This window comes from Triticum aestivum, chromosome 3A (assembly GCF_018294505.1).
Source record: "Triticum aestivum cultivar Chinese Spring chromosome 3A, IWGSC CS RefSeq v2.1, whole genome shotgun sequence".
Lineage (NCBI taxonomy): Eukaryota > Viridiplantae > Streptophyta > Magnoliopsida > Poales > Poaceae > Triticum > Triticum aestivum.
The window spans coordinates 567,605,588-567,628,035 of record NC_057800.1 but is presented as its reverse complement, the minus strand read 5'-3'; positions in this window follow the sequence as shown (position 1 = coordinate 567,628,035).

Here is a 22,448-nt window from a genome sequence, read left to right as displayed (position 1 = left end):
ACACTAATCCGGATGACACTAAGTCACAAACCGGATACGTATTTTTATTGAATGGTGGAGCTGTTAGTTGGTGCAATTCTAAGCAGAGCATCGTGGCGGGATCTACGTGTGAAGCGGAATACATAGCTGCTTCGGAAGCAGCAAATGAAGGAGTCTGGATGAAGGAGTTCATATCCGATCTAGATGTAATACTTAGTGCATCGGGTCCAATGAAAATCTTTTGTGACAATACTGGTGCAATTGCCTTGGCAAAGGAATCCAGATTTCACAAGAGAACCAAGCACATCTAGAGACGCTTCAATTCCATCCACGATCAAGTCAATGAGGGTGACATATAGATTTGCAAGATACATACGGATTTGAATGTTGCAGATCCATTGACTAAGCCTCTCTCACGAGCAAAACATGATCAACACCAAGACTCCATGGGTGTTAGAATAATTACTGTGTAATCTAGATTATTGACTCTAGTACAAGTGGGAGACTAAAGGAAATATGCCCTAGAGGCAATAATAAAGTTGTTATTTATATTTCCTTATATCATGATAAATGTTTATTATTCATTCTAGAATTGTATTAACCAGAAACTTAGTACATGTGTGAATACATAGACAAACAGAGTGTCCCTAGTATGCCTCTACTTGACTAGCTCGTTAATCAAAGATGGTTAAGTTTCCTAGCCATGGACATGTGTTGTCATTTGATGAACGGGATCACATCATTAGAGAATGATGTGATGGACTAGACCCACCCGTTAGCTTAGCACTATGATCGTTTAGTTTATTGCTATTGCTTTCTTCATGACTTATACATGTTCCTATGACTATGAGATTATGCAACTCCCAAATATCGGAGGAACACTTACTGTGTTATCAAACATCACAACGTAACTGGGTGATTATAAATATGCTCTACAGGTGTCTCCGATGGTGTTTGTTCAGTTGGCATAGATCGAGATTAGGATTTGTCACTCCAATTCTCGGAGAGGTATCTCTGGGCCCTCTCGGTAATGCACATCACTATAAGCCTTGCAAGCAATATGACTAATGAGTTAGTTGCGAGATGATTCATTACGGAACGAGTAAAGAGACTTGATGGCGATGAGATTGAACTAGGTATGATGATACCGACGATCGAATCTCGGGCAAGTAACGTACCGATGACAAAGGGAACAACGTATGTTGTTATGCGGTTTGACCGATAAAGATCTTCGTAGAATATGTAGAAACCAATATGAGCATCCAGGTTCCGCTATTGGTTATTGACCGGAGATGGGTCTCGGTCATCTCTACATAGTTCTCGAACCTATAGGGTCCGCACGCTTAATGTTCGATGACGATTTGTATTATGAGTTATGTGATTTGACGTACCGAAGATTGTTCGGAGTCCCTGATGAGACCACGGACATGACGAGAAGCCTCGAAATGGTCGAGACTTAAAGATTGATATATTGGACCATGTTATTCGGACACCAGAAGTGTTCCGGATAGTTTCGGATAAAATCAGAGTGCTGGAGGGGTTACCGGGACCCCCCGGGGAAGTAATGGGCCTTAGTGGGCCTTGGAGGAGAGAGGGGGCAGCAACCAAGAGGTGGCGCCCCCCCCCCCACAAGGGGAGTCCGAACAGGACTAGGGGAGGGGGCACGACCCCTCTTTCCCTCTCCCTCGCCCTCTCCTTCCTTCTTCTCCTACTTGGACTAGGAAAGGGGGGACCGATTCCTACTTGGAGTAGGATTCCCCCCCTTGGGCGCTCCCCTTGGGGCCGGCCGGCGTCCTCCTCCCCTCCTTTATATACGGGGGAGGGGGGCACCCCATAGACACACAAGTTGACCTTCATCCGTGTGCGGTGCCCCCCTCCACAGTTTTACACCTCGGTCATATTGTCATAGTGCTTAGGCGAAGCCCTGCATCGGTAACTTCATCATCACCATCAACACGCCGCTGTGCTAACGGAACTCACCCTCGGGCTCAGCTGGATCAAGAGTACGAGGGACGTCACCGAGCTGAACGTGTGCAGATCGCGGAGGTGCCGTGCATTCGGTACTTGATCAGTTGGATCACGAAGACGTTCAACTACATCAACCATGTTACTAAATGCTTCTGCTTTCGGTCTATGAGGGTACATAGACATACTCTCCCCTCTCGTTGCTATGCATCTCCTAGATAGATCTTGCATGATCATAGGAAAAATTTGAAATACTGCGCTCCCCAACACAAAGAGGCTAGAAAATATTTGTATATGTGGAAGTGCATTGAAGACGTTAACTCATAACCCAAAACATCTCACTATTTCTTAACCATGAGACCGATTACTCCTAGGAGAAGAGTTTGGTGAGCCGAGGCCCATTGCGCCTCCCGGCCCGTTCTACGTGAGTGGTTACTTACAACATTCTTCAACTTAGACCTCTTACAATCAGTTTCACATCGATGATGACGAGTATTGATGTGTATGACCTTATGGCACCTTCCCACTACTCCACTAAAGTCTTTTCATCGACACATCCATTAGTTATCTCAAAATTATTGCAAGTAACCCAATTATCAAGTTCATTGATCTACAAGTTCATGCAAGTTTTTATTATACCAGCGATCAATACCTATTATTTTTAGGACCAACATACAATTCATGCAAATTACCATTTATTATTCAACTCTCCAAAAAGATTTAAGTGGAGTAAGAGAGTCCTAATCTTTTCTATAAAGCATGTTTATTCCACCATGCTCTCACATGTATAAGTGAAGTGCAAGAACAATTCTATAAGAGCTTCAACTCCAAAGATATAAGTGAAACATAAAGTCCAATTCTACAATTATGACCAATGTGTGTCTCTCTCATACATGTGCAACCAGAATATGATGATTTTAAAGACTAGCAAACAAAGGAAAAGCAAATGATGCTCCAAGCAAAGCACATAATATGTGAACGCACAAAAATTTCGATCCAACCGAGAGATACTGATAGTTTTTGAAGAGGAAAGAGGGAATGTCTTCTAGGGCATCCCCAAGCTGAGACGCTTGAGTATCCTTAGATATTACATTGGCATGCCTTGGGCATCCCCAAGCTTAGGTTCTTGCCTCTCCTTGTTCATCTCATACCGATGTCTCACATTGATTTTAAAATTTTCATTCACGCAAAACTCAATAGAACTCGTCAACGAGGTTAGTACACGTAAATGTAAATCACATGATCATGTACTATCAAGACAATTTGCAAAATTATTTTCAAACACTAGCTACTATATACTATTATTTTCGCAATTTATATCCCCCAATATAAGCTATAGAATTCGAGAACAAACAGATAACAAAACTACAGCGTCGCCCCGATCTGGCGACACGGGGGAAACACCACCGCCGGTGACTCCCGAGGCCGCCTCTCCTTCCCCTTGTCTTGCTGCTGCCTGAGGGTACCATCGGCAAAGCTCACACGGGGTCCTATGATAGCGGTGGCAGGGCATCTTGTGGCAACGGCTCAGATCTGGGCAGCTCCATGGGATCATGACGGCATCTTTCTCGTTTGCCGGTGCGGCTGCTCTTGGTCGGCAGCGAGTTGGTCGTTCGTGACCGCGTGGTGTTGCGGCGTGGTCAGTGCACGTCCTGCAGCCATGCTGGTTTGGATCTTGGCCCGTACGAGTCTGCGGGCAGGTGTACTCTTGCATGCTTCTAGACACCATGGTGGTGCCGGCGGCCGACTGGATCTGGGCAGCATGGGGTTCTGCTACTGTGATGCTTATGGCGGTGGTCATCATGCTCTTTTCGCTTCACGGGAACATCTTGCAAGACTGGTCCTCCTTGATCTAGTCATCGACGTGTTCCAGAACTGCTGCTGGAGATCTTCCCCGGGATATCTGGATAGGACAGAATCTGGTCATGCACATCCATACCAGCCTATGAGGTTCTTAGGATGTGGCGCGAAGCTCTATTGGTTGATGACACCTTGGGACATGTCGGCTTCTCGATTTCCATGGTGGAGACAACGATGAAGAAGGTCATGGTGGTCGGGATTGGAGGATCAGCTAGACGGACGGAGCCTTGGTGGCGATGGAGTTAGCCAGGTGTCCGATAAGTCTCAGGAGCAGCAATGATAAGTGGTGGTGACAACACTGGCGGATTTCATTTATGGTGGTACTCCTCGAGTACTGAGTCGTGACTTTCAGGGTGAAAACCTAAGGTCTGACGTACCTTCATTGGTTGTGTCTGGCGATTGCCTATCTGAAGGAATTGTTTTGAGAGCGCGGACTTTCTCCAGGGTGAAAACCTGAGGTTTTGGATCGGGCAAGGACGGCGCTTGTGCATTGTTCCCTTCTTGGAGGCGTTGCTTTTGGAGACCTTTTATGTTTTCGGGTGTTGTATTAGGTGGTGGTATGTGTGTTGGTGTTGGGAAGAGTCGGTCGCTGTGGTGGGATCTTTTTTTTCTTTCTTTTAATTTTCTCCTTTGGTTGTGTGCATCCTGGATGTCTTTGTGACATCTTGTTGGTGCAGAGGTAGAGTGTAATTGGTATCTCCGCAATATTATATATTCCCCTTTCAAAAAAAATTAACAACAATATTCAAAACCAGAACAATCTATAGTACTCTAACTGTAACACATACTTCTATAACTCTGAAAGTTTTGGAAATTTACGAAGTAACAGAGAACTTATAAGACATTGCTGTGTAAAAATTTCAAGAAATTATCACGCTCCAGTAAGGATGAAAATTCAGCTACTGAAGGAAAAAGTTGTTGTTTCTGCACAGAACTTAACAAACTCGCAATTGCAACCTCATAAAGGCATTACTTAGCACATTATATAAAAGATACATAATAAAATTACTACGGAGGTATTAATCATGTTTGACGGTGTCCTGGATGAGGGGATGAACACCATGTCAGCTCGCCATTCATGGGTCGGCCTGAGTACCCACCAACAACTGAAAGATGGGCCGCATGAGCTATGACCCTCGGTGTACTCAAGATGGAATCCTCCGAATACTTGGCGTCCACTTCAAGGCATATGCAAATGATCGACATGGTATCCCTAGTTGTAGCCAACATACTTGTAATCCTAAATACCCATGGTGTCCTATATAAGCCTGGGGGTTTAGCCCGTAGAGACAAGTTTTTTAGATATAACACATTCATACGATCTCGAGAGGTAGATCCCTGTACTTTGTACCTCTTCCATAATCAATACAATACAAGAAGGACGTAGGATTTTACCTCTTCAAGAGGGCCCGAACCTAGGTAAAAATTGTGTTCCCTTTACTTCATGTTACCATCAAGCCAAGATCACCAGGTCGGGACCCCCTACCCGAGATTCGTCGGTTTTAGCACTGACATTTTGGTGGCCCATACAGGTCCCGCCGTGTGGTTGCAAAGGAGCGATGGAAGCATCATTTGATAATTAGATCCATAATGGCGTGCCCCTCATGTTGGAAACTCAAACCCTTGGTTCAATCGAGGATCAGGAGCACTTTGGTACTCCTGCCCATCATCGGGACTTGAAGCCTGATGAATCAGACCTGGTGGTTGAACCCCTCATGGGATCTTCAGATCTAGCTGAGGATCCTCAGGCGGTCGCCATCCAGAAATGGGTTCGATGTACATTAGATCACGGCCACAACTGGTCGGACCAAGCTCGGAACTCATATCCGAACTCTCATCAAAACGACTCGGTTAAGGTTATCACATGGTCCTTTCACGAGGACCCTGTCAGGATTTCCTCGGGAGACTGATGTCAGATCAGACTAGAATCAAATTTTCTCTCGCACCCACTACCCACGTCGCGTACCGCCCCGATAATTCAGGGCCGACCGATATCTGGGATTCGGATTATTCCAAACAAAAACCCAAAGAGGCAGTTCGACGGTTTTGGATGAGATTCATCTTTGTATGTAGATTAAGTTCCCAGATTGATGTGACGCGGAGGATCTAGCAGCATTCCGCTTCAGTTGCCACGATGAAGGCATCTCCAATGTCTTGGCACGGAGACATGTTAGAACCTTCCCTGAGATATTAGACATTGTATCAAGATATTGCACCATGGAGTGCACCCGGCTAGCAGAGAAGGAACAAAGGGATTTGATCCGGGGATCTATCGGCCTCTGGTGATAAATGCACGCGTCTCAACCGGTGCCCAAAACGCTCTAGAACTGACAAGCGAGTTGATGAGCCTGCACAGAAAAATAAACAACCAGAGAAAGGACCCAAATCAGCATTGGACGTGATCTTGGACGAACCATGCGCCATACATTCTGTCTCATTGAACAAAAAACCAACCCACATGCTTCGAGCATGTTGGGTCATTGGGGAGGTGGCGGAAGGAGGGATAAACCTCCTAGACAACCCCAGAACCCAGAAAGGCCGAGAAAAATTACCAAACTGGCAGGAGCAATCGCCCGACGATGACGAGATCCTAATGATCTGTGAGACTCACCCATCAAGGAACCAACGAAAAAGAGCTCTCCGAGAGATCAACCACGTTAGCCACGTGGCCACCTCGGATAGCAGATGGATGGACACCCCGATCACCTTCGGACATGATGATCAGCCCTCATCCAACCCCAGATGAGGAGTCACTGCCCCATTGTTGACGGCTATAGACTAACCAAAGTTCTGATGGACGGCGGCAATAGTTTGAACCTCATATGAGGACACTTTACAAAAGATGCAGTTCAATAAATCACGCATACCTTCAAGGGAATCATTCTAGGAAAGGAGGCATGGTGCAGCAGTAGGGGCACACTCGATGTGGTGTTCAGAACACCCGAGAACTATCGAGCTGAGGAATTAATGTTCAACATCGTACCCTTCCAAAGTGGTTATCATGCTTTAATCGGATGAGATGCATTCGCTAGGTTTCACGCCATCCCCCACTATGCATACATGAAGCTGAAGATGCGGGACCAAATGGAGTGATCATGATGGCCAGCAACGTACATAGATCTCTTAAAGCCGAGAACAAAATAACAGCACTCGCCTTAGAGGCAGAGGCCAAGGCCCTCGTAGCCGAAGAATTGACAACACGACGTGCAACCATGGACAGGGACGACATCATCCTAGACAATAGGTGTAAGTCTACATAATTTAAATCAGCCGATCGATGAGATAGTTAAATTTCAAGTGCATCCCGAGGACCCTTCTGAAACAGCCTCCATCGGAGCACGACTGAACCATCATTTGATGAAGCACTATGCATTTTCCTTTAGGAAAATTGGAATATCTTCGTGAAGCATCCTTCAGACATGCGAGGAATCCCAAAACATCGCAGAGCAGAGCCTCAATATAATCGGGGGATTTAACGCATGTTAAACAGGTGCTCCACCGGTTCTTGGAACCAAAAAGACAAGCAATGGCGAAGAGAAGACCAAGCTATTAGAGGCCAGATTCATCCTCGGAATCTAGCACCCCGAATGGGTGCCCAACCCGGTCAAGGTACTAAAGAAGGACAAATCATGGCGCATGGCGTCAATTTCAAGGACGTCAACAACACCTGCCCAAAAGATCCCTTCCTGCTACCTCAAACTATTGTTCGAATGTATGAGAGCAACATTAAATAGTGGCCCCTGGTATCAGTGTCTGCGGACTGGTCCTCTGGCCCGTTGCAGATGCTCCATCCCCACCCCCACCCACCCCCGCCCCCTGATGTCTTTTATGCAACTTTATTATTGTAGACTCGTGTTGGGCCTCCAAGCGTAGAATTTTGTAGGACAGTAGCAATTTTCCCTCAAGTGAATGACCTAAGGTTTATCAATCCGTGGGAGACGTAGGATGAACAAGGTCTCTCTCAAACAACCCTGCAACAAAATAAAAAAGAGTCTCTTATGTACCCAACACACCAAATACAATGGTAAATTGTATAGGCGCACTAGTTCGGCGAAGAGATGGTGATACAAGTGTAGTAATGATAGTCGATATTAATTTTTATAATAGTAACAATAAAAAACAGCAAGATAGCAAGTAACAAAAGTGAGCACAAACAATATTGCAATGCTTGAAAATGAGGCATGGGGTCTGTACTTTCGCTAGTGCAATCTCTCAACAATGCTAATATAATTGGATCATATAATCATCCATCAGCGTGCGATGAAGAATCACTCCAAAGTTCCTATCTAGCGGAGAACATAAGATGAAATAGTTTGTAGGGTACGAAGCCACCTCAAAGTTAACTTTTCCGATCGATCTATCCATTCATACTAAAATAACACCATATGATACACATCAACCAACTCTAATGTCACCTAGATACTCCAATGACACCACGAGTATCCGTGAGTTGATTATACGACAAACAATTTCAGATTCATGATACTCAATTCAACACAAAGAACTTCAAATAGTGCCCCAAGATTTTTACCGGAGAAACAAAGACGAGAATGTGCATCAACCCCTATGCATAGATTACTCCAATGTCACCTCGATAATCCGCGAGTTGAGTGCCAAACACACATAAAGTGAATCAAGATGATACCCCATTGTCACCACGGGTATTCATAGCAAGACATACATCAAGTGTTCTCAAATCCATAAAATTATTCAACCCAATAATAACAAATCTCAAAGGGAAAATTCAATTCATCACACAAAGATAGAGAGGGAGAAATACCATATGATCCAACTATATTAACAAAGCTCACGGTACATCAAGATCGTGCTAAGTCAGGAACACGAGAGAGAGAGAAATTAAATACATAGCTACTGGTACAAACCATCAGCCTCGAGGATGGACTACTCCCTCCTCATCATGGTGGCCGTTGGGATGATGAATATGGCCTCTGATGATGATTTCCCCTTTGGCAAGGTGCCAGAACAGGGTCCAAATTGGTTTTTCGTGGCTACTGAGGTTTGCGGCGGCAGAATATCTGATCTAGGTTAACTTTCGGGGGTTTCTGAATATATGGATTTTTCAGCATTGGAATCACACGAAGATGGGCCTCGGGGGACCCTTCACCCACCAGGGCGCGCCAGGAGGGCTGGCGCGCCCTGGTGTCTTGTAGGCAGCAGGCCCCCCTCTGGTGGTTCTTTGCTTCATTATTTATCTTTTCTTCCAAAAAAATGTCAAAAAGTTTCGCCAATTCCATGATTTTTTATTTCTGCACAAAAAACAACACCACGGTAGTTCTGCTGAAAACAACATCAGTCTCGGTTAGTTCCATTCAAATCATACCAAACCATATAAAATTGTTGTAAACATGGCATGAATACTTCATAAATAATAGATACATTGGAGACGTATTAGCACCCATGCAGAATTTCATGGGGTGGGGCTCTTCCTCCCTTGATTCTTCGATACTAACCTTTTCACTTGGCTAGTTACGTTAAATCCATAATTAAATTTACGTAGGCGTAACATCTCTCAAAATTATGTAGGCTTAGAGCAACTCTAGCAGACCCCCTATACTCGCGAGAACTGAAAAATTCCAGTGACTATGCGGGTTTGGCCAATTTTTTGGGCCGGACCAGAGCTTGTATAGTCGTTCAGCCCGTAATTTTTTTACAGTGGCCCGCAACCCCCCCCCCCACGCGGTATATCTACGGGTTTCGCGCGAGGATACGGGTCGAAATCCTATCCCTCGCCGCCGCGAGTCACCCTATCCCCTCTCCAATTTGTCGTCGCCGTTGAGAAATCAGACGTGCCCCGCCCCTCAATCTGCGAGGATGTGGAACTCCGGTTGGTGCGGCGGCGGCGAAGACCTGGATTGCAGGCGTTGCATGACCTTCGACGTGGCGCGCAAGCTTGCGGCTAAGTGGTACACGAAGTACGGGCTCCCAGTGTCGGAGTCCCTCCGCCGCTGCGAGACGGAGGAGTACGACTTCCGCCATGCGTGGCGCTCCGGTGCGGGGAGCTCTTTCGGGTCGGGTTGCTTCCGGTGAAGAGGGAGAGGGAGCCACGTGACCTTCCCGCCGGCAAGGTCGAGCCGCAGGAGGAGCGCGCGCGCGGCCGCGGCGTCATCGGGCCGAAGGACTACTTCGTCGGGCCCGGCGCAGACGCTTTCGAGGTGGCGCTCGCCGAGCGCATTGCGCGCGGGCAGCAGGAGGAGGGCACGCGTCGCTGACGGGACGACGAGCTCGGCTGCCTCCTCTTCGAGCAGACGCTCGCCGCCGGCCGTGATTTCCACGAGACGCGGGCCGCATGGCGCCGCGAGCAGGAGGAGCAGGACAAGAAATACGTCGATCTTTTCTCCTCCAACTCCGACAATGACGAGTGAGCGTTGCCGCCGTCGCAGGGTCGCCGCCGCACCCAAAGTGCTCCGGTGAGCTCTGATTTTGCCTAGTTAGAGTACGCCAGTATCACATTGTAGTATAATAAATGTAGCAACGATCGATCTATGTAGCCATGATCTAACTATGATGAATGGACTGTTCTTCAATTTCACCCGTAAATGCTTTCTTTTGAAATTTACGGTTCAGATACGGTGTCTGTTCGGCCGCGGCAGAAATGGCCCCTCAAATTTCTGCTTTCTCGGTTCGTATGCCATGTTTACAGTTCCTGAGTATAAGGGATGTGCTAGAATTGCTTTTAGAAAAAGAGTTGTAAACTAACTTTAAAAAAAAGAGCTGTAAACTATCATATCCGCACACTAATAAATTAATTATCATCTTTATTATGCAATCCCTACGCTAAGAATTGTATCAGACCAAGGGGGTGCTTTTCCTAGTAAAATAACAAAAAAGAATCACCACGAGAGTCATCATAGCAGCGCGTCTTCTCCCTTTGTTTACTCTTCCCCTTCCGCCCCTGGCGGATCTCGCCGTGCCGTATCTCAGCGTCGCCGCCGCCCCTCAATCGCCTCCCACCCACCAACTCTGGGGACGCGCGTCGCCGCCGCCGCTGCCGCCATCGCCGTTCCCCTTCTTCGTCGACTCCCAGGACATCGCGCCGTTCCCCTTGTTGATGCATTGGGGGTACAAGCTTTGTGTTTTCTCTAGAAGAAATGGACCTGCACGAGCGAATCTGTGAGAAATTAAATTTGTGGCAGTTTTGGCACAAAGAAGTAAGCCTTTCGTTTCACCTCTAGGTTGTTCAATGTAAACAATGCATTCCGTAAAATTATTGACTAGACAAGCTTTGAGCACGTAGAACTTTCTTTTCTTTGTTATTACTGAGACTGTTTGAGTATTTGCGTTGCCACGAAATAACACTTTTCATAGAAAAAAAATATACATCTATTGCAATCACTCGAGTGGTGACAAAACACGTATGCTCATTTTTCACCTCATGTGTAAAGATGTGCTCTCTGGAACGTGCCTCGCCCCGGCTCAATCTCTCCTCCAAACCCATTTTGACATCCTCCTCTTGTCTTACAAAACTTCGGTGACCTTGTTAGTAAAGCTGCCATGTCCTCCAACAAAGGTCAGCACTCAGCAATGCCTTTGACATGTCAACTTATGTGAGGATAATTAAGAAACATAAAACAACCTGTATTTTGTAGACTGATGACCTTCCAAAGCACCATATCTCCTCAGCAGATGCATCCATTCATGGCCAGACAAAGCTCCTATAGTTCTCTAATAGGAAGCTAGTATACTTGAATGGCATCCGGCGTCCATTGATCACCCATGGAGAAGAACTGGAGAGCTCGGCTATAGCCAGAGCAGGTGGTAGTACCAATTCCATGCTGCTGGTACCAATGGCAACTTGATCACTTCAAATTGGAGGGACTATTCAGACAAATCCCTATACTGTAAAATCCTTTTTTATGATATATGGGAGGTTTCGTGTGAAAATGCCGTGATCTAAATCATGTGGCCGGTTTGGAGAGTATTTGACAAAAAACTACCACATTAGGGGTTGCCGTCCCATGGAACTACCACATTTCAAAAAAGTGACTGATAACTACCAAAAATTTCTATTTTTGTGACTAAAAACTACCACTTTTAAAAAATGTTTAGTTTAGACGATTTAAACACGTTTATGACATGTGGGCCCCATCTGTCAGGGCTGACATGGCGGCAAAGTTCAACTCCGTTTATTTTGACCGTTAAGCTGACCGTTATGACAGGTGGGGCCCACACGTCATTCTTCTTCTTCCTCTCTCTATTTTTCTTTGGCATTTTACCAAACACCTCATGTGCGTGGGAGGGCAGGTCAACTCCGGTGACGCGCCCGCCGTGAAGACGCCCCCGCTGCTCTTGACCAAGGAAGATGGTCCACAGGACGCCCCATCCTCGCGCACCCAGGACGACAAGGTGCGCGCCTCACCTGCCCGAGGTGCTTCGACAAGGTGCTCGCGCTGCAGGAGCTGCTCGCCATGGTTCTCGCGCGCGCTGCAGGAGCTGCTCACCATGGTGTTCGCGCACTGCGGCCGAGCCTCGTGGCAGGAGGGAGCCTCGATGTCTCGTTCCAACGGAAGGGGAGGAGGGTGTTGCGGAGCTCCGGCTCACATGCGGTCGTCGTAGGAGGCGAGAGCGAGGCCGGAGACGGGTGTTGCTGCTTGCGGCCACTGCTACTGCTCCTATGCTGGAGGATGTCATGGTGATCTTTTTGGATGTGGCAGCGAAGGACACGGCTCCGACGGCTGAAAACACGGCAGTGGCCTGCGGTGGAGTGCGGCCTGCGGCTTGGTGGTGTGGGCTCGGAGTTCGAGTAGTGACTCCTGGAATACGCCGTGCACGTCGGAAGATGCAGGAAGCCATCGAGGAGGCAGCCGACAGTGTTTGATCCGCTGTGTAGTGCGGCGAGGGCTCCGGGATGAGCAGGAGCTCGGCGAGCGCGGCGTGGAGCGCGTCGAAGCAGTTGAGGCCCGTGGTGATGTTGCTTTGCAGCCACTGCTGTTGCTCCTTGCCGTTGACCACAAGCTCCAGCTCAAAGGGAGGCCGGCGAGGGCGGCGGCAGCAGGGCCTAGAGCTCGCAGCACCTCGGCTTCGCGTGCATCTGCGCGGGCTTCTCCTCCGGCACCCTCTGGCATGGAAGGCCACCGGAGTGCAGGATGGCAAAGGCCACCAGAGCATGAGGGGGCGGCTGGGCGCCGGCTAAAAGCTGCATAGGAGGTGTTTGGAAAAATGCCAAAGAAAGATAGAGAAAGGAAGAAGAAGAATGACGTGTGGGCCCCACCTGCCATAACGCTCAACTTAACGGTCAAAATAAATAGAGTTGACTTTGCCGCCACGTCAGCCCTGACGGTCCCGCATGTCATAAACATGTTTAAATCGTCTAAACTGGCCATTTTTCAAAAGTGGTAGTTTTTAGTCATAAAATTAGAAAATTTTGACAGTTGTCAGTCAATTTTTTGAATGTGGTAGTTCTGTGGGACGGCAACCCCTAATGTGGTAGTTTTTTGTCAAATACTCTCGGTTTGGACAGTGGCATTGCATATGAGCTATGCTCTATGATTTCGTTTTGTTTACACGGGTGAGTGACCTACACCTTCCAATATATGGATTTGCCCGCTCCATAGAACTTTTCTCTTATGCTTGTGCCTTCCTTTATAAGCATCCACTGCTACTACTTCTTTAGGACATGGTTGACTTGCTTATCCCAATTCGTCTCCCAAAAAGGCAAATATCAAGACTGGGATGCTGCTTGGAGTCGATTTTTAGCAAGTACAACTATCAAACCAGAGACCACAACAGGGCTCGGGAAAACATAAAGTATAATGGTATGTCATTCTCCGTGAAATTGAACTGAATTCTAGAGCAACAAGAAGCTGAGGTATTTTCACTGGTCATCCTCGTTCCGTAGTTGAGTTCTTACACATTTCTAGTATATCCTCTCATCTTCGATAGTATTCACACATATCCTCTCAAACTTATGCATCCGTAGCAATTTATAGAATAGAAATTTAAAATAAATTAATTAAAGCATCCATATCATATAAATATTATCCATTTCATTTGTGTGTTTGAAGTTTGGGCCGGCCCATTTTAGTGTTTATTTCCCATCATTTTTTCCTTCCTTTTTTCTTTTTTAATTTTTCCTTTTCATTTTTATTTTAAGTTTCTTTTCCCTTTTTATTTCTCCCTTTTCCTTTTTATTTATTTTATTTCCTTTTCTCCTTATTTTCGTTTTTTGCGAACATCTATTCAGTTTGTGGACATTTTTGAAAGTCATGAGCAAATTTTACAAATTTGTGATTTTTTTTAAATCATGAACATTTTTTAAAACTCATGAACAGTTTTTGAATCGGCATTTTAAAAAAAATTGGAAACAATTTATGAAATTCATGAAACATTTTTTTGTTTTGATGAACATTTTTTGAAATGCATGAATGTTTTTAAAATCAATAAACGTGTTTTGAATCGATGACCTTTTGTTGTAATTCATGAACACTTTTTATTTTTGTTTACAGTTTTCAAAATTCATGAACATTGTTTCTAGATTCGTGATTGTCTTTTCGAATAAGCGAACATTATTTTTCAAATTCATGAACATTTTTTATTTCATGAAAAGAAAATCCAAAAATCATGACATTTTTCCGAATATGTGAACATATTTTCAAAATCACGAACATTTTTTTAGTGCACGAACAATTTTGGATTTTCAAGCAATTTTGCAAAATTTGCTAATATATTTCGAGTTCTGTTGAAATCTCAAATTATTTTAAGAAGAAAAAACTGAAACAGAATAAAAGAAAAAATACAGTGGGCATCCCGGCCCGCGCTAGGGCTGGCCCAAAATGGCAAAAGGAGGTTGCCCGCCAACCTGCACCACCCTTCTACTCGAGGGCGCTTGGCTCGGCGGAATGGTGTGCCCAGTTCCCGTTGGTCGTGCTAGAGCATCTTACAACAGCCACATCTGATCACTCTCCCATCCTTTTGAGGCTTGTTCCAGCGGACAATTAGAGGCGGGAGAAGCATTTTCGGTATGAAGTGAATTGGGACACGCGCGCAGATATGAAAAGGGCGGTGCGATTGGCATGGAATATAGACAGCGAGAATCCTACCGCTGTGGAAATTCGCAAGAAGTTAGCTGATTTAGCTTCAAACCTGGGTGATTGGAGCACGCCCACTTTTGTAAGTGTGAGGGGTGAAATAAAAAAGCTTAAAAGAGAGCTTGACAATCTATGAAGGGACCCCTTGCGCACGGCTCCTACTCATGCCGAAATAAAGATTAACGATAAGCTTATAAAGCTATATTTACAAGAAGAATTGATGTGGCGCCAACGTTCGAGGGTGGAGTGGCAATCGGAGGGGGACAAGAATACTCGGTTCTTCCATATCAGGGCGCCTAGGAACAGGAATCTAATAAAAGCTTTGCAATGACCCGATGGCCAGATGACGGAGGATCTGACCGAGATGTAGGCGCTAGCACTGGATTTTTACAAAACTCTATATACATCTGAAGGGGTCCGGGGGTGTCTGATGTGCTTCAACATGTCCCGACCAAAGTCAAGAGTGAGATGAACGAGACTCTCATGGCTCCATATAGCGATGATCAAGTCAAGAGGGCGTTATTTCAAATGTTTCCCACAAAAGCGCCGGGGCCCGACGGTTTTCTAGCGCATTTTTTCCAACATCATTGGGGTGGTTGCGGCCATGCGGTAACAAAGGGAGTGCTAGGGATTTTGCGGGGAGAGGATAGTGCGGCATGCATCAACGACATCATTATTGTGCTGATTCCGAAGGTGACCAATCCTACACTCCTTACTCAATTTTGACCAATCATTTTATGTAATGTGTTTTATAAGATTGCGTCGAAGGTTCTAGCAAACGCCTGAAGCAGATTCTTCCCAAGATCATATCTGAGGAGCAGTCGGCTTTTGTCCCAGGAAGGCTAATCACAGATAATATTATATCAGCTTATGAGTGCCTGCATTTTATGAAGAAGAGCAGATCAAAGAATAATAGTTATGCAGCATTGAAACTCGACACGATGAAGGCTTACGACATGGTTGAGTGGAGTTATCTGAAGGCCATTATGGAGAAGCTAGGTTTTGCTCATCCCTGGAACTCTCCCTCGTCCTCAACTGGATCAAGAGCTCGAGGGACATCATCGTGCTGAACGTGTACAAAACTCGGAGGTGTCGTATGTTCGGTACTTGATCGGCCGGAACCAGAAGAAGTTCGACTACATCAACCGCCTTGTTAAACGATTTCGCTTTCGGTCTATGAGGGTACGTAGACACACTCTCCCCCTCTCGTTGCTATGCATCTCCTAGATAGATCTTGCGTGATCGTATGAATTTTTTTGAAATACTGTGTTCCCCGACAGTGGCATCGGAGCCAGGTCTATGCGTAGATGTTATATGCACGAGTAGAACACAAAGAGTTGTGGGCGATAATAGTCATACTGCTTACCACCAACGTCTTACTTTGATTCAGAGGTATTTTTGGATGAAGCGGCCTAGACCGACATTACATCACCGCGTTCTTCATGAGACTGGTTCTATCAACGTGCTTCACACACAGGTGGCTGGCGGGTGTCTGTTTCTCCAACTTTAGTTGAATCGAGTTTGACTACGACCGGTCCTTGTTGAAGGTTAAAACATCACACTTGACGAAAAATCATTGTGGTTTTGATGTGTAGGTTAGAACGGTTCTTGTTAGAAGCCCGTAGCAGCCACATAAAACTTGCAACAACAAAGTAGAGGATGTCTAACTTGTTTTTGCAGGGCATGTTATGATGTGATATGGTCAAGACGTGATGATATATAATTTGTTGTATGAGATGATGATGTTTTGTAGAAGTTATCGGCAACTGGCAGGAGACTTATGGTTGTCGCTTTATTGAATGAAATACAATCGCCATGCAATTACTTTACTTTATCACTAAGCGGTAGCGATAGTCGTAGAAGCAATAGTTGGCTAGACGACAATGATGCTACGATGGAGATCAAGGTGTCAAGCCGGTGACGATGGAGATCATGATGGTGCTTTGGAGATGGAGATCAAAGGCACAAGATGATGATGGCCATATCATGTCACATATTTTGATTGCATGTGATGTTTATCCTTTATGCATCTTATTTTGCTTAGTACGGCGGTAGCATTATAAGATGATCCCTCACTAAATTTCAAGGTATAAGTGTTCTCCCTGAGTATGCACCATTGCTACAGTTCGTCATGCCGAGACACCACGTGATGATCGGGTGTGATAAGCTCAACGTTCACATACAACGGGTGCAAGCCAGTTTTGCATGTGTAGAATACTCGGGTTAAACTTGACGAGCCTAGCATATGCAGATATGGCCTTGGAACACTGAGACCGAAAGGTCGAACGTGAATCATATAGTAGATATGATCAACTTAGTGATGTTCACCATTGAAAACTACTCCATCTCACGTGATGATCAGACATGGTTTAGTTGATATGGATCATGTTATCATTTAGATGACTAGAGGCATGTCTATATAAGTGGGAGTTCTTAAGTAATATGATTAATTGAAATTCAATTTATCATGAACTTAGTACCTGATAGTATTTGCATGTCTATGTTGTTGTAGATCAATGGCCCGTGCTACCGTTCCCTTGAATTTTAATGCGTTCCTAGAGAAAGCTAAGTTGAAAGATGATGGTAGCAACTACACAGACTGGATCCGTAACTTGAGGATTATCCTCATTGCTGCACAGAAGAATTACGTCCTGGAAGCACCGCTAGGTGCAAGACCTGCTGCAGGAGCAACTCCAGACGTTATGAATGTCTGGCAGAGCAAAGCTGATAACTACTCGATAGTTCAGTGTGTCATGCTTTACGGCTTAGAATCGAGACTTCGAAGACGTTTTGAACGTCTTGGAGCATATGAGATATTCCAAGAGTTGAAGTTAATATTTCAAGCAAATGCCCAATTGAGAGATATGAAGTCTCCAATAAGTTCTACATCTGCAAAATGGAGGAGAATAGTTCTGTCAGTGAACATATACTTAGAATGTTTGGATACCACAACCACTTGACTCAACTAGGAGTTAATCTTCCCGATGATAGTGTCATTGACAAAGTTCTTCAATCACTACCACCAAGCTACAAAAGCTTCGTGATGAACTATAATATGCAAGGGATGGATAAGACACTTCCCGAGCTCTTCGCGATGCTAAAAACTGCGGAGGTAGAAATCAAAAAGGAGCATCAAGTGTTGATGGTTAACAAGACCACCAGTTTCAAGAAAAAGGGCAAAGGGAATAAAGGGAACTTCAAGAAGAACGGCAAGCAAGTTGCTGCTCAAGTGAAGAAACCCAAGTCTGGACCTAAGCCTGAGACTGAGTGCTTCTACTACAAAGAGATTGGTCACTGGAAGCGGAACTACCCCAAGTATTTGGCGGATAAGAAGGATGGAAAAGTGAAAGGTATATTTGATATACATGTTATTGATGTGTACCTTACTAATGCTCATAGTAGCGCCTAGGTATTTGATACTGGTTCTGTTGTTCATATTTGTAACTCGAAACAGGGGATGTGGATTAAGCGAAGATTGGCTAAGGACGAGGTGACGATGCGCGTGGGAAATGGTTCCAAAGTCGATGTGATCGCCGTCGGCACGCTACCTCTACATCTACCATCGGGATTAGTTTTAGACCTGAATAATTATTATTTGGTGCCAGCGTTAAGCATGAACATTATATTTGGATCTTGTTTGATGTGAGACGGTTATTCATTTAAATAAGAAAATAATGGTTGTTCTATGAATACTATCTTTTATGGTCATGCACCCTTGATGAGTGGTCTATTTTTTTGAATCTCGATTGTAGTGATACATATATTCATAATATTGAAGCCAAAAGATGCAAGGTTAATAATGATAGTGCAACTTATTTATGACACTGCCGTTTAGATCATATTGGTGTAAAGCGCATGAAGAAACTCCATGCTGATGGGCTTTTGGAATCACTTGATTATGAATCACTTGATGCTAGCGAACCATGCCTCATGGGCAAGATGACTAAGACTCCGTTCTCCGGAACAATGGAGCGAGCAACTGACTTATTGGAAATAATGCATACTGATGTATGTGGTCCAATGAGTGTTGAGGCTCGCGGCGGGTATTGTTATTTTCTGACCTTCACAGATGATTTGAGCAGATATGGGTATATCTACTTAATGAAACGTAAGTCTGAAACATTTGAAAAGTTCAAAAAAATTCATAGTGAAGTGGAAAATCATCGTAACAAGAAAATAAAGTTTCTACGATCTGATCGTGGAAGTGAATATTTGAGTTATGAGTTTGGTCTTCATTTGAAACAATATGGAATAGTTTCACAACTCACGCCACCTGGAACACCACAGCGTAATGGTGTGTCCGAACGTCGTAATCGTACATTATTATATATGATGCGATCTATGATGTCTCTTACTGATTTACAGCTATCGTTTTGGGGTTATGCTTTAGAGATGGTTGCATTCACGTTAAATAGGGCACCATCTAAATCCACTGAGACGACACCATATGAACTATGGTTTGGCATGAAACCTAAGTTGTCATTTCTTAAAGTTTGGGGCTGCGATGCTTATGTGAAAAAGCTTCAACCTGATAAGCTCGAACCCAAATCGGAGAAATTTGTCTTCATAGGATACCCAAAGGAGACCGTTGGATACACCTTCTATCACAGATTCGAAGGCAAGATATTCGTTGCTAAGAATGGATCCTTTCTAGAGAAGGAGTTTCTCTTGAAAGAAGTGAGTGAGAGGAAAGTAGAACTTGAGGTAATTGTACCTTCTCCCTTATTGGAAAGTAGTTCATCACAGAAATCAGTTCCGGTGATTCCTACACCAATTAGTGAGGAAGCTAATGATGATGATCATGAAACTTTAGAGCAAGTTACTACTGAACCTCGTAGGTCAACCAGAGTACGATCCGCACCAGAGTGGTACGGTAATCCTGTTCTGGAGGTCATGTTACTTGACCATGACGAACCTACGAACTATGAGGAAGCGATGATGAGCCCAGATTCTGCAAAATGGCTTGAGGCCATGAAATCTGAGATGGGATCCATGTATGAGAACAAAGTATGGACTTTGGTTGATTTGTCCGATGACCGGCAAGCCATAGAGAATAAATGGATCTTCAAGAAGAAGACTAACGCTGACGGTAATGTTACTGTCTACAAAGCTCTACTTGTTGCGAAAGGTATTCGACAAGTTCAAGGAGTTGACTACGATGATACCTTCTCACCCGTAGCGATGCTTAAGTCTGTCCGAATCATGTTAGCAATTGCCGCATTTTATGATTATGAAATTTGGCAAATGGATGTCAAAACTGTATTCCTTAATGGATAACTTAAAGAAGAGTTGTATATGATGCAACCAAAAGGTTTTGTCGATCCTAAAGGTGCTAACAAAGTGTGCAAGCTCCGGCGATCAATTTATGGACTGGTGCAAGCCTCTCGGAGTTGGAATATACGCTTTGATAGTGTGATCAAAGCATATGGTTTTATACAAACTTTTGGAGAAATCTGTATTTACAAGAATGTGAGTGGGAGCTCTGTAGCATTTCTAATATTATATGTAGATGACATATTTTTGATTGGAAATAATACGGAATTTCTGGATAGCATAAAAGGATACTTGAATAAGAATTTTTCAATGAAAGACCTCGATGAAGCTGTTTATATATTGGGCATCAAGATCTATAAAGGTAGATCAAGACGGTTAATTTGACTTTCACAAAGCACATACCTTGATAAAGTTTTGAAGAAGTTCAAAATGGTTCAGTCAAAGAAAGGGTTCTTGCCTGCGTTACAAGGTGTGAAGTTGAGTCAGACTCAATGCCCAACCACTGCAGAAGATAGAGAGAAAATGAAAGTCATTCTCTATGCCTCAGCCATAAGTTCTACCATGTATGCAATGTTGTGTATCAGACCTGATGTGTGCCTTGCTAGTAGTTTAGCAGGGAGGTACCAAAGTAATCCAGGAGTGGATCACTGGACAGCGGTTAAGAACATCCTGAAATACCTGAAAAGGACTAAGGATATGTTTCTCATTTATGGAGGTGACAAAGAGATGGTCGTAAATGGTTACGTCGATGCAAGCTTTGACACTGATCCGGATGACTAAGTCACAAACCGAATACATATTTATATTGAATGGTGGAGTTGTCAGTTGGTGCAGTTCCAAGCAGAGCGTTGTGGCGGGATCTACGTGTGAAGCGGAGTACATAGCTGCTTCGGAAGCGGCAAATGAAGGAGTCTGGATGAAGGAGTCCATATCCGATCTAGGTGTAATACCTAGTGCATCGGGTCCAATGAAAATATTTTGTGACAATACTGGAGCAATTGCCTTGGCGAAGGAATCCAGATTTCACAAGAGAACCAAACACATAAAGAGACGCTTCAATTCCATCCGCGATCAAGTCAAGGAGGGAGACATAGAGATTTGCAAAATACATACGGATCTGAATGTTGCAGACCCGTTGACTAAACCTCTCTCACGAGCAAAACATGATCAGCACCAAGACTCCATGGGTGTTAGAATCATTACTATGTAATCTAGATTATTGACTCTAGTGCAAGTGGGAGACTGAAGGAAATATGCCTTAGAGGCAATAATAAAGTTGTTATTTATATTTCCTTATATCATGATAAATGTTTATTATTCATGCTAGAATTGTATTAACCAGAAACTTAGTACATGTGTGAATACATAGACAAATGGAGTGTCCCTAGTATGCCTCTACTTGACTAGCTCGTTAATCAAAGATGGTTAAGTTTTCTGACCATAGACATGTGTTGTCATTTGATGAACAGGATCACATCATTAGAGAATGATGTGATGGACAAGACCCATCCGTTAGCTTAGCATAATGATCGTTTAGTTTTATTGTTATTGCTTTCTTCATGACTTATACATATTCCTCTGACTATGAGATTATGCAACTCCCGAATACTGGAGGAACACTTTGTGTGCTATCAAATGTCACAACGCAACTGGGTGATTATAAAGATGCTCTACATGTGTCTCCGGTGGTGTTTGTTGAGTTGGCATAGATCAAGATTAGGATTTGTCACTCCGAGTATCGGAGAGGTATCTTTGGGCCCTCTCGGTAATGCACATCACTATAAGCCTTGCAAGCAATGTAACTAATGAGTTAGTTACGGGATGATGCATTACGATACGAGTAAAGAGACTTGCCGGTAACGAGATTGAACTAGGTATTAAGATACCGACGATCAAATCTTGGGCAAGTAACATACCGATGACAAAGGGAATGACGTATGTTGTTATGCGATTTGACTGATAAAGATCTTCATAGAATATGTAGGAACCAACATGAGCATCCAGGTTCCGCTATTGGTTATTGACCGGAGATGTGTCTCGGTCATGTCTACATAGTTCTCGAACCCGTAGGGTCCGCATGCTTAACGTTCAATGATGATTTGTTATTATGAGTTATGTGATTTGATGACCGAAATTTGTTCGGAGTCTCGGATGAGATCACAAACATGATGAGGAGTATCGAAATGGTTGAGAGGTAAAGATTCATATATTGGAAGGTTGCATTTGGACATCGGAATGGTTCCGAGTGATTCGGGCATTTTTTCGGAGTACCGGGAGGTTACCGGAACCCCCCGGGAGAAGTATTGGGCATATTGGGCCTTATTG